Genomic DNA, 9,087 nt, shown 5'->3' with positions numbered 1-9,087 from the left:
TTCACCTACATCTCAGCCTATTCACCTTTTTTTCTCTTCCATTTGCCCACCACGCCTATTCAATCTTCCCCATTCACTACAGCTTTCTGCTAGAGTTTTCTTCAGTTTACCCTGTTAAACATTAGAATTCTAGGATTTCTCACGCTTGAGGAGTAAGGGTCAATAGGAACACTCCTAAGACATGACTGCTATGATCTCGAAACAAATCCTACGTTGTTAGGCCAACTTTAGTCATACGGAAGAGGTTAGTGATTATTAAAACAATTGTATGCAAGTCACCTTAATCTCGTAGACTGTGATACTGGTATAGTCAAGCACTCCAATCATTACTCTGCCACCGCTCTGCCACGTCCTCATCTCGCTTCCCTTCGCCTTCCACGACACCGACTCTCTGCCAAGGAAAAAAGTTTCATACCATTAATTGATACCAGTTATGTGTACCCCATATCAACAACAAAAAAAAATCTTGAAATTTTGGGCTTAAATTTCATAGCTTACATCAACTGTACTGAACTTTAGCCCATCAGTCTGTACTTAATGGATACGTATTACGTCCAGTACTGAGAAGGTCAGCCGAGACCTTAAGACAATTACATTCAGCGTAAGGTTTAGAACTGGGCGGATTAGATGCAGTAGCCTTTTTACTACTAGATTTCAACAACTTTGTAAATGAAAGATGCCCAATTACAACAACTTAGCACGAATAAATTAACTAAAACATTACCCGAAAGCCACTTGGGCCCCGACAGTGAGTGTCTGGAGTTGTTGTGTCGAATCCCCGGCCCTGAAGCAGGTCAGGAACCTAACCTTCTCTATAACTCCATTCACGTCGCGGTAAGTCTCGCCGTAACCCAAGTGGGTCACTGCCCGAGAGAAGCTGAGGGTGGCCAGCCCGTGTAGTGGGGAGAAATGTTCAGCTCCGTCGTTATCCTGTAGGTGGGTGGAAAGAAAAAATGTATTGAAAAAGTTATGGATAATTGAAAAATTTAAGAGGCAGTATCAGTTAAAGTATCTGAAAGGCCTCAAAGATGGTTGTTCATAGTTGTGCAATCCATTTCCACCTTTTATGTTAAATGCATGGATGACAAACTCAGTTTTCCGGTCATGACTCTTGCGAAATCATGTCCGACTGAGACTGCCTGCAGTCACTGACAATGACTGTTCGTTGTGAACTCTTGTCTCGTTAAGCCATTTTCATTCACATTTTTGCATTCTCCTTCGAATCCTCCTATTTCCACGAGAATAATAACTACGTATCCTAGTTTCCTGAAGTGTGTGCAGTCTCCTTAAAAGTGTTATGCAGCAAAACAAACGCTTGCTCAATAACAGAATGGATATTCATGGTTTATTGTCCATGGCGGCCTCATTGAGAAGCAGCAGCAGTTGAATGATGTTTATCATCCCCAATATACCTGGCCAAGTAAACCCATCAACCACAGGCAAGCAACCGCCCCTGCAGAGCGGTCAGGTGCAGTGAACCGATGTTCCCTTGCAGTTGGCAACGCCTCTCCAGATTGAGGCGCGGGAATAGTCAGGATATTTGGTTCCTCTGTGGATGCCGCATTTGTGTCTCCCCCAGTTAACAAGCTCCACTTAGCCCTGTGATCTGGTTATATTGTTTCCAGCCAGCGTTATAGTGGTTTCTTGGGTTACAGGAAACCTTGAAAATTGTCACTAGGTGTAGAGCCACCTGAAGCGGAAAGAAGAATAACAAAAGGCAACATGAAGGAAAGGAAGCTTTAAGAAGAGATTATGACAAATAGAATGATAAATGTAAAGGAAGAAAGCGGCACCACCACATCAAGCGAGTGGACGATTGTCACCACCACGTACTTTAGTGATGTGGACAAATGTGACCGATAGTAGGCGGTACAGAACCAGCCACGAGGGTGAGGGTAAACAACTGTTTGGGCTGGCGAGAAAATGGTAAAACTTACTGAGAATGCAGAGTGTTGAAGTTATAGATTAGATTTTTAAGGTATGAAAATGCATCATGCAATGATATGTACTGAAGCAAGAGATTGATCATGAAAAAGCAGCAACAGTGATTGAGTAAAGAATCTGGTAACATGTGACAGCAGACTGTATGGAGTAATACAAATAAAGAAGCAATAATAAAGGACGAAATATTAAACAGTCAAATGCCTGTCCACAAGATAAAGTAGAACACTTCCGTAATGGCGCCATGCAATCAACATTTGCAGAGACCCTTGACGAAGTAAACAGCAAAACTCACGAGAATTACTTGGGATTACAGATAAAGATACTTATTATAGTTACTCACAATACTGTAGAATGTGATTCTGGTTCCACGGGAGACAACCAGGACGCGCTGCAGGCCTTGCACCAGGTCGAAGTATCCAAGAAAGTACTGGAATCCTGTAGCCGCATCCACCTGAAGGGGTTGTGTTCCTGAAGGGGAATGGAAACATGGGGAATTTAGAGAGTTATTTATCAAGACGTTTTATGCAAAGTTTTATTGCATTACGTATTCATATTACCAATTACAACCAAAGGTTAAATTGTGGGGTAGACATCTGAAGTAGTTTCACACAAGCCATTCAAATATTTATGTAGATTAAAGTGTGCAACTGGCCAAACTCTACGGCTTTAAAACGTTTCGAGAACAGGATTTTGGTAGGAAAACTTAAGTAATGAACGAATTACATATGAAGTGAAAGATTATAATGGCTTGTATATTATGCCCTGCTTAAGTCAATAAAAGTGAAAAAAGTAGTTTTTTTTTTTTTAGACGGTCCCCTCCTTTCTTCCACTGGGAGTTCAAATGATCCACTGGTTGAACATAGGCCTAATTAAAAACTGGCGGCCCAACTACCAGGGTCATGCCGCCGGACAAGAGAAAAGACGCCGCCAATCAAATGTGCATATTTAAGTTAAAAGTTAATACCCATCAGAAGAAATAAAAACACGCCTGGGAGTTCAAGATACTGCGCTTTTAAGATGCTAAGTCACTGCAAAACTGAAGCAAAAACCCTATACAAAACAGAAAATGAAAGGTGCCAGAAAGAACTAACAGCCTAGAGGTAACTATCCATTGCCGATTGACTCGCGTTAAAGTTATGAGAAAGTGATGTAACGTGTATACAATGCTACTGGGAGTAAAAAGAAAATTTGGAACGATCATTAATTTATATTTGGCAGCATATAGCAGCCCTGCGGTTGTGCTTACACGCATAAATTCAGCCTGGGGTGTAATCAGAAACAAAAAGAAATAAGACGTGAGGGAAGGGCGGATTGCTAGGGACATGAAGGAAAGTCCAGGGTGGAGAGGGAACAATCCTTGTCTATAGGGAAAAATTGGTTAAGGGAGAATAGCTGAAGTGGAGCTGCAGGTCTTCCTGTAGATGGGCTCCAGTTTATTCTAGTTACGTAAGAACTAATTTTACCATTATCCTTGCTACAAAGCCCTATGTCTAAGTAGTGACAGGCGTTAGTAAACAGTTTCAGGGAACAAGGAAAAGCAATTGTGCCAAGTGAGAAAAATGCAATACAATGCAAGTGAGGGAGAATCACGATGCCTATTGTTCTACTTTAGAAATTTCGCTCTATTCTGTACATTGTCACAGTGGAGTGAGAAGTGAAGGGAACAAGGGAGGGAAGAACGAGACAGTAAAGCGAGAAGGGAAAGAAGCAACAGTAAAGTGTATGATAGCGCTCTGAAGTTAATAACATTCGTAAAAGTTTGGACAAGTTACCAAGCTATTAAACTCTGTAATTCACAACAGTGCCTCGTTATGAGGTGTCAACAGGAACTGACAGACTATGAATCCATTTAGTAATATGGAGAGAAAAGCAAAACAAGGTGAAAAAGAAAAAATCTAGAAAGCCACCAACCAGAAAATCTCGAAGAGGGGAAACCCCCCACCCCCACCCCAAGTTATGATAAAGGATATGGACTCACTGAAGGGATGACAGGTGTTTCGGTCTTCGGCGTATGGACAGGGGACGCAGGTGTCTGGGTGGGAGGGGCAGGCACAGGCACCCACTCCACAGCAGGCACACAGCTGAACCACCACCACGATGCGGGCAAAATAAAAGCTATCATGTACGGTTGAAAAAATTTTTCAATTCACTAACTAATGAAGGGACACAGTGATTTAGATTAGTGATATCCTCTGGACCCAATCCTATTTTTTTTTTTCGCAATACTATCTATCTATCTATCGCCAGACGCCTCAATCCCGTTTGGGGTGGCCACGAACAAATCTCCTCCAAATAGCCTTGTCCCCCGCCATCTCACTGCCCTGCTCCCAACTCACACCCCCCTCTCTCATACCTCTCCACCCGATCCCTCCATCTCATCCTCGGCCTCCCCCTCCCTCTTCCTCCCTCCACCTCCCTCACATACACTCTCTTAGTCAATCTTTCACCCTCCATCCTCTCCACATGGCCAAACCACCTCAGTGTGTTCCTCATAACGCTTCCTATCACATCCACATCCACACCACAACGCTCCTTTATATCGCAATACGTAAGTGTTTAATTTAGACAATCCTTACCCAGTTCTCATGGTAATGCACTTCCGTATACGCTACCACTTTCACACACAAACAGATGTGTATGTACTATAAAAACTGCAGATTTTAATTTACCATAAAAAACAAACGTCGCCATGAGGCCATGAAACATTCTGTGAAGGAAACTATTGTATACTATTTTTATTCCAAAATTAACTCTGGTGCCATTTAAAAGTTTTCGCTATGTTCTGTTAGCAAAGGCTTACATTCCCTTTGCTTTACTGCCCTGCCCCGCCAAGGCTTACATTCCCTTTGCTTTACTGCCCTGCCCCGCCAAGGCTTACATTCCCTTTGCTTTACTGCCCTGCCCCGCCAAGGCTTACATTCCCTTTGCTTTACTGCCCTGCTCCGTAGAGTATAAAACTAAAGTCTTCCTAAACTAAACTGAATTCTTTGGACAAAAACAGTAGCAGTGTTCAATGAAATCCATATTTGAATTATACTTACATGCTATTTTTGTATATCAACTTTGTTTCATGCATTTTATACATTCAAACCACGGAAAACCAAGTGTTTAACTTTGTATTGTCTTACGTGATGGTCTTCCCTCCCCAGTTTCAGCCCGCTATCCCTTCACCATTATCCTCCACCCCTTTCGATATCCCATTCATCAGCTTTCACCATTACCCATCTATAATCCCTCATCTTACCATCCACTCACCACCACTGTCCCATCACTCTTCTCTGCCACTGCCATACCATCACTCATGCCCTTCATCCCCTCACCTGTGATGGGTCATGGGGACAGACGCAGCCAGAGATGGTGGACGTCCAGTTGTTCCTAACCATGATCTGCTGCAGCTCTTGTCCCATTAGTCTGTATGCAGTCCCGTCCTCGCCCTGGTGGAATAAAAAATCTTGTACCGATAGTCCTTAGTATATATCTTTGTTTAAATCACTATTCCATACAAAGAGTACTGTACATCGGGGGAAGCTGGTATTTCTACTTCATGGTCCTAATGAAACTTTAGCAGGGAAGTTTCCATAATGTATAATCAATAGAAACAACATTTTCTGAATAGGAAGCTCTAAGTCAAGAGTTTCAGAAATCTAAGCTTAAACAACTGAAACATGCTGAGAAGTGATAATGGCAGATCAATTTTATAAATATCAACTTTAACTATTACAGGCACTTTGCGATAGGAAAAAAAAAAAAAAGTAAGCATTACCCAAACCATTTAGCGACACGAATCGGCAGTCTTCCAGTGATTCGCCAAACAAGGGCGAGTTCTCTTCTTTAAACCGGAGATTGTGGCAGGTACAGTAGATACATGTTTAACGTCTTCACTCTGGTTGCCACCTTTCTAGTTCTTGTTACAATGTGACAAGTACTTCAGTACAAGTGTGAGGTTAACGGGTTTTCACTGTCAAGTAATCAGGTGCACTGTTATGTTAATCTACCAGGCAATTATTAAACAACACACACTAAATCAAGAAAAACAGTCTTGCAATGACCTACAAACGTATCATGAAGATAAAGAATGTAGCATTCAGTTTCACCCGCTACTTCACATAAGTCACCTTATTTACTCCCAGGGCATTAGCTAAGTCTATACATCTGGAAAAACTGAATTACTTCGTATAAAAGACAGACAACTGTTACAAGACAGTCAGTCTTGTGTATATATATTTTCCGTTTAGTCATCTCTCCGAAGTTTCAGTTCAGTAATATTCTACTTTTATGTTACTTCGATCCCCTTATTTGAGAGAAAAAAAATGGTATCAAAATAACCTTTATCATCTTATCTTCTGCGGCCTACAAAATATTTTACATCATGGAACACAAATAAATGAGATTATTCAGGAATTTAATACAAAAGTTTTGAGATCAAACGACCTAATCAAAGTTGTACCAAAATAACCTTTATCATATCTTCCGCGGCCTACAGAATATTTTACATCATGGAACACTAAATAAATGAGATGATTCAGGAATTTAATACAAAACACTTTTTGAGATCAAACGACCTAATCAAAGTTGCTAAAGTAGTTTAGTTTATGTGGGGCAGTGAGCTTCTGATACTACATTAACTCTCAAAACAAGATCAACGTCGTGGAAATTAATTTAAGAATGTCTCTCTATAAATATTACAGATTTAATTTCGTTGAAGTTTAATCACGAAGATGATTAACTTTAAAAACTAAAGACCACTTACTCGTAGGCTTGTTTACAGATCAAAAGGTCATCACTGTCTTAACTTTGATAAAAGAAGCTTGGTGTTTGGGCATGTTAAAAGCAGGGATGGAAGTTTGAGAAGGTAAATCTAAACTAGACAAACTATCTTCGAGTGCTATGCCCTGATAGCCAGCGAGTTTTCTGCTTATATTCAGGCGAAGATGAATTTTCGGAATGGATATTTAACAGCCATGACTCCTTAACTATTAAGAGATCCTTCCCATGTCGGTATCGTCTGATGGTAGCCTAAACTTAAAGTCAATTTGAAATGAAGTTATCAGGAAAATTACAGGGCAATATGCAGCAAACCTCAAGATAAACACGTATCGACTGCACGTGGGTCAATGAGGCAGAAAATGTGGCAAGTTCCACCAGAATACTACCAGTTGTACTGCTGGGTGGGTGAAAAGCAAGACTAGCGAAACAGGCTGAGGGCAGAAGGGTGGGGGGGGGGGAGGGAGGATGGTAATGTATGAAGAGGGACAAGGGTGTGAAATGCAATACGAGTGACAAAACGACGTTCCCAAGTTTGACCGCTTCGAGAATCGTACCCACCAAACATTTTCTGGTATTTTTAAATGAGATGTTATAATAGAGATCTACCCCCTTCGTAGAGTATTTATCCTTAGCGTACCCTCCCTCCCCAAGTAATTAACCTCTGCGAAGCCTGTTACGTTATGGAGTCACGCTGGTAGTTGGGGGCTTACCTGGTAGATGGCTGTGAGGTTCCAGAGGTTCAGATGAAACACTGCGGCTATGTTTACCTGACCAGCCTGCCTGTCTACACGTACCGCCTCGATCACCAGCTCTGAAAGATTTAAAAAATAATCAAATATTTTTGTCGATTCTGGATCAATCCTCATGGAAGTAATTTTTTTTAGAACTTGTTACGGACTACTTTAGGAAAAATCATTACAGCATCTCCCACGGTTTCCAGCTGTTACCACAAAACCTCAACCACGCTTCCCTGCTGGCTGTGGTGAAGAAAAGTGTTGCATGAACACTTCGCTATGTGAAGGACAAAATAAGGATACCCTGAGGTTCTGAAAGGACAAACTTTGAAGGCAGGACAAAATTGGGAGCAAAACATCAGTGACCTTTCCTGACAATACATGTGGTTTTATCCTACCTTTGCTGGCGGTAGTACATCTGGTTTTAAACCGCCTTGCCGTGGTGAACAAGCTTTAACACACTGGCATGAGCTTGTGAGGCCGATTCGTATGGGTACCTCTCACTGATCAGTCAGCGAGAGAGAAATTCTTCGGTACTTGAGTCTATGCTACCGTGTACAACCTTAGAGCTAAGCTGCTGTCTTATGTAAACGGTCTAAGCACTCTAATTTGGCCAAATTAGAATGGACAGGGTATGAAAATTTCCCCACCTCAGACACGCAGTATTTCATTATCTTGCATTTAGCATTGGCCATTGCCAAAGGAAACTACATAATCTGGTTTCTTCCTTACCATAAACATACTGACCTCGCTTTACTTTTAACGCTTAATACAAGTACAAAATGGGAGTCTCCAAATGAAGACCCTACATGTGGTGGCACTATTTTGAGTGGAAGAACTGCCACCAATTTCACCGGACGCCACCGTGGGAAGGACCCGGTCCGACCCTGGCTAGGCGCTGTCTGCCACATGGGAGGCCGGTTCCCTGCACATTTTACGTACGGTACATGTGGAACGGTCCCTCATGATCAGTTTACCTATGATCAACGGTTCTGCTCAACGAGACTGGGTTAAGCAGCAATACAAAAACATTAGGGAAAAAAAAACTGTACTCACTATCTCTGTTGCCCAGTTCGTCTGCAAAGTGGAGTGAAGAGTGCCAGAGTTGGTCGGTTGTAAGGGTGGGGTACGACTGGGGGGTCTTGTAGGCTCGGGGCGGCCGATGGAAGGAGTCGTTTTCGTTTGGTGCGACCATCTCCTGGAAGAAAATATCGAGTTTTTTACACCAGGCGGAAGTTTATCACTCCCTCGAGTTCAGTACTAAAGTCGTGGATGCAAGGATTTTAATGACCTTTAGTTAGGAGGTAGGAATGAGTCCCTTTGGTTACTATAGTGCTTTTAATTTAACTAGACCCAAATCATCTTGCGCAGCTTATTTCACAGATTAATGGAACAGATTGTAGGGTACATCCTTTCCGCAATACTTTTTCTTGGCTAGCGTCATGAGAAAATTCGTTAAAATCTTATTGCCACACACTATTCTGGATTTAAATATACAAGTTTCATGGTGAAATGTAAAAATGATATTGTCAAATGGGCATTTAACTATGACTACTCTGCCATTGAGCTGAAGGGGGTTAGGGATCTGCCAGGTAATTGTACCTTCACAATTTGGCCAAATGCTATACTGAAATTAATCCTT

The sequence above is a fragment of the Coenobita brevimanus genome, chromosome 78 (genome assembly GCF_032717465.1).
Source record: "Coenobita brevimanus isolate Jiangsu-jjx chromosome 78, ASM3271746v2, whole genome shotgun sequence".
Taxonomy (NCBI): Eukaryota; Metazoa; Arthropoda; class Malacostraca; order Decapoda; family Coenobitidae; genus Coenobita; species Coenobita brevimanus.
Note: the sequence above shows the minus strand (reverse complement) of the source record.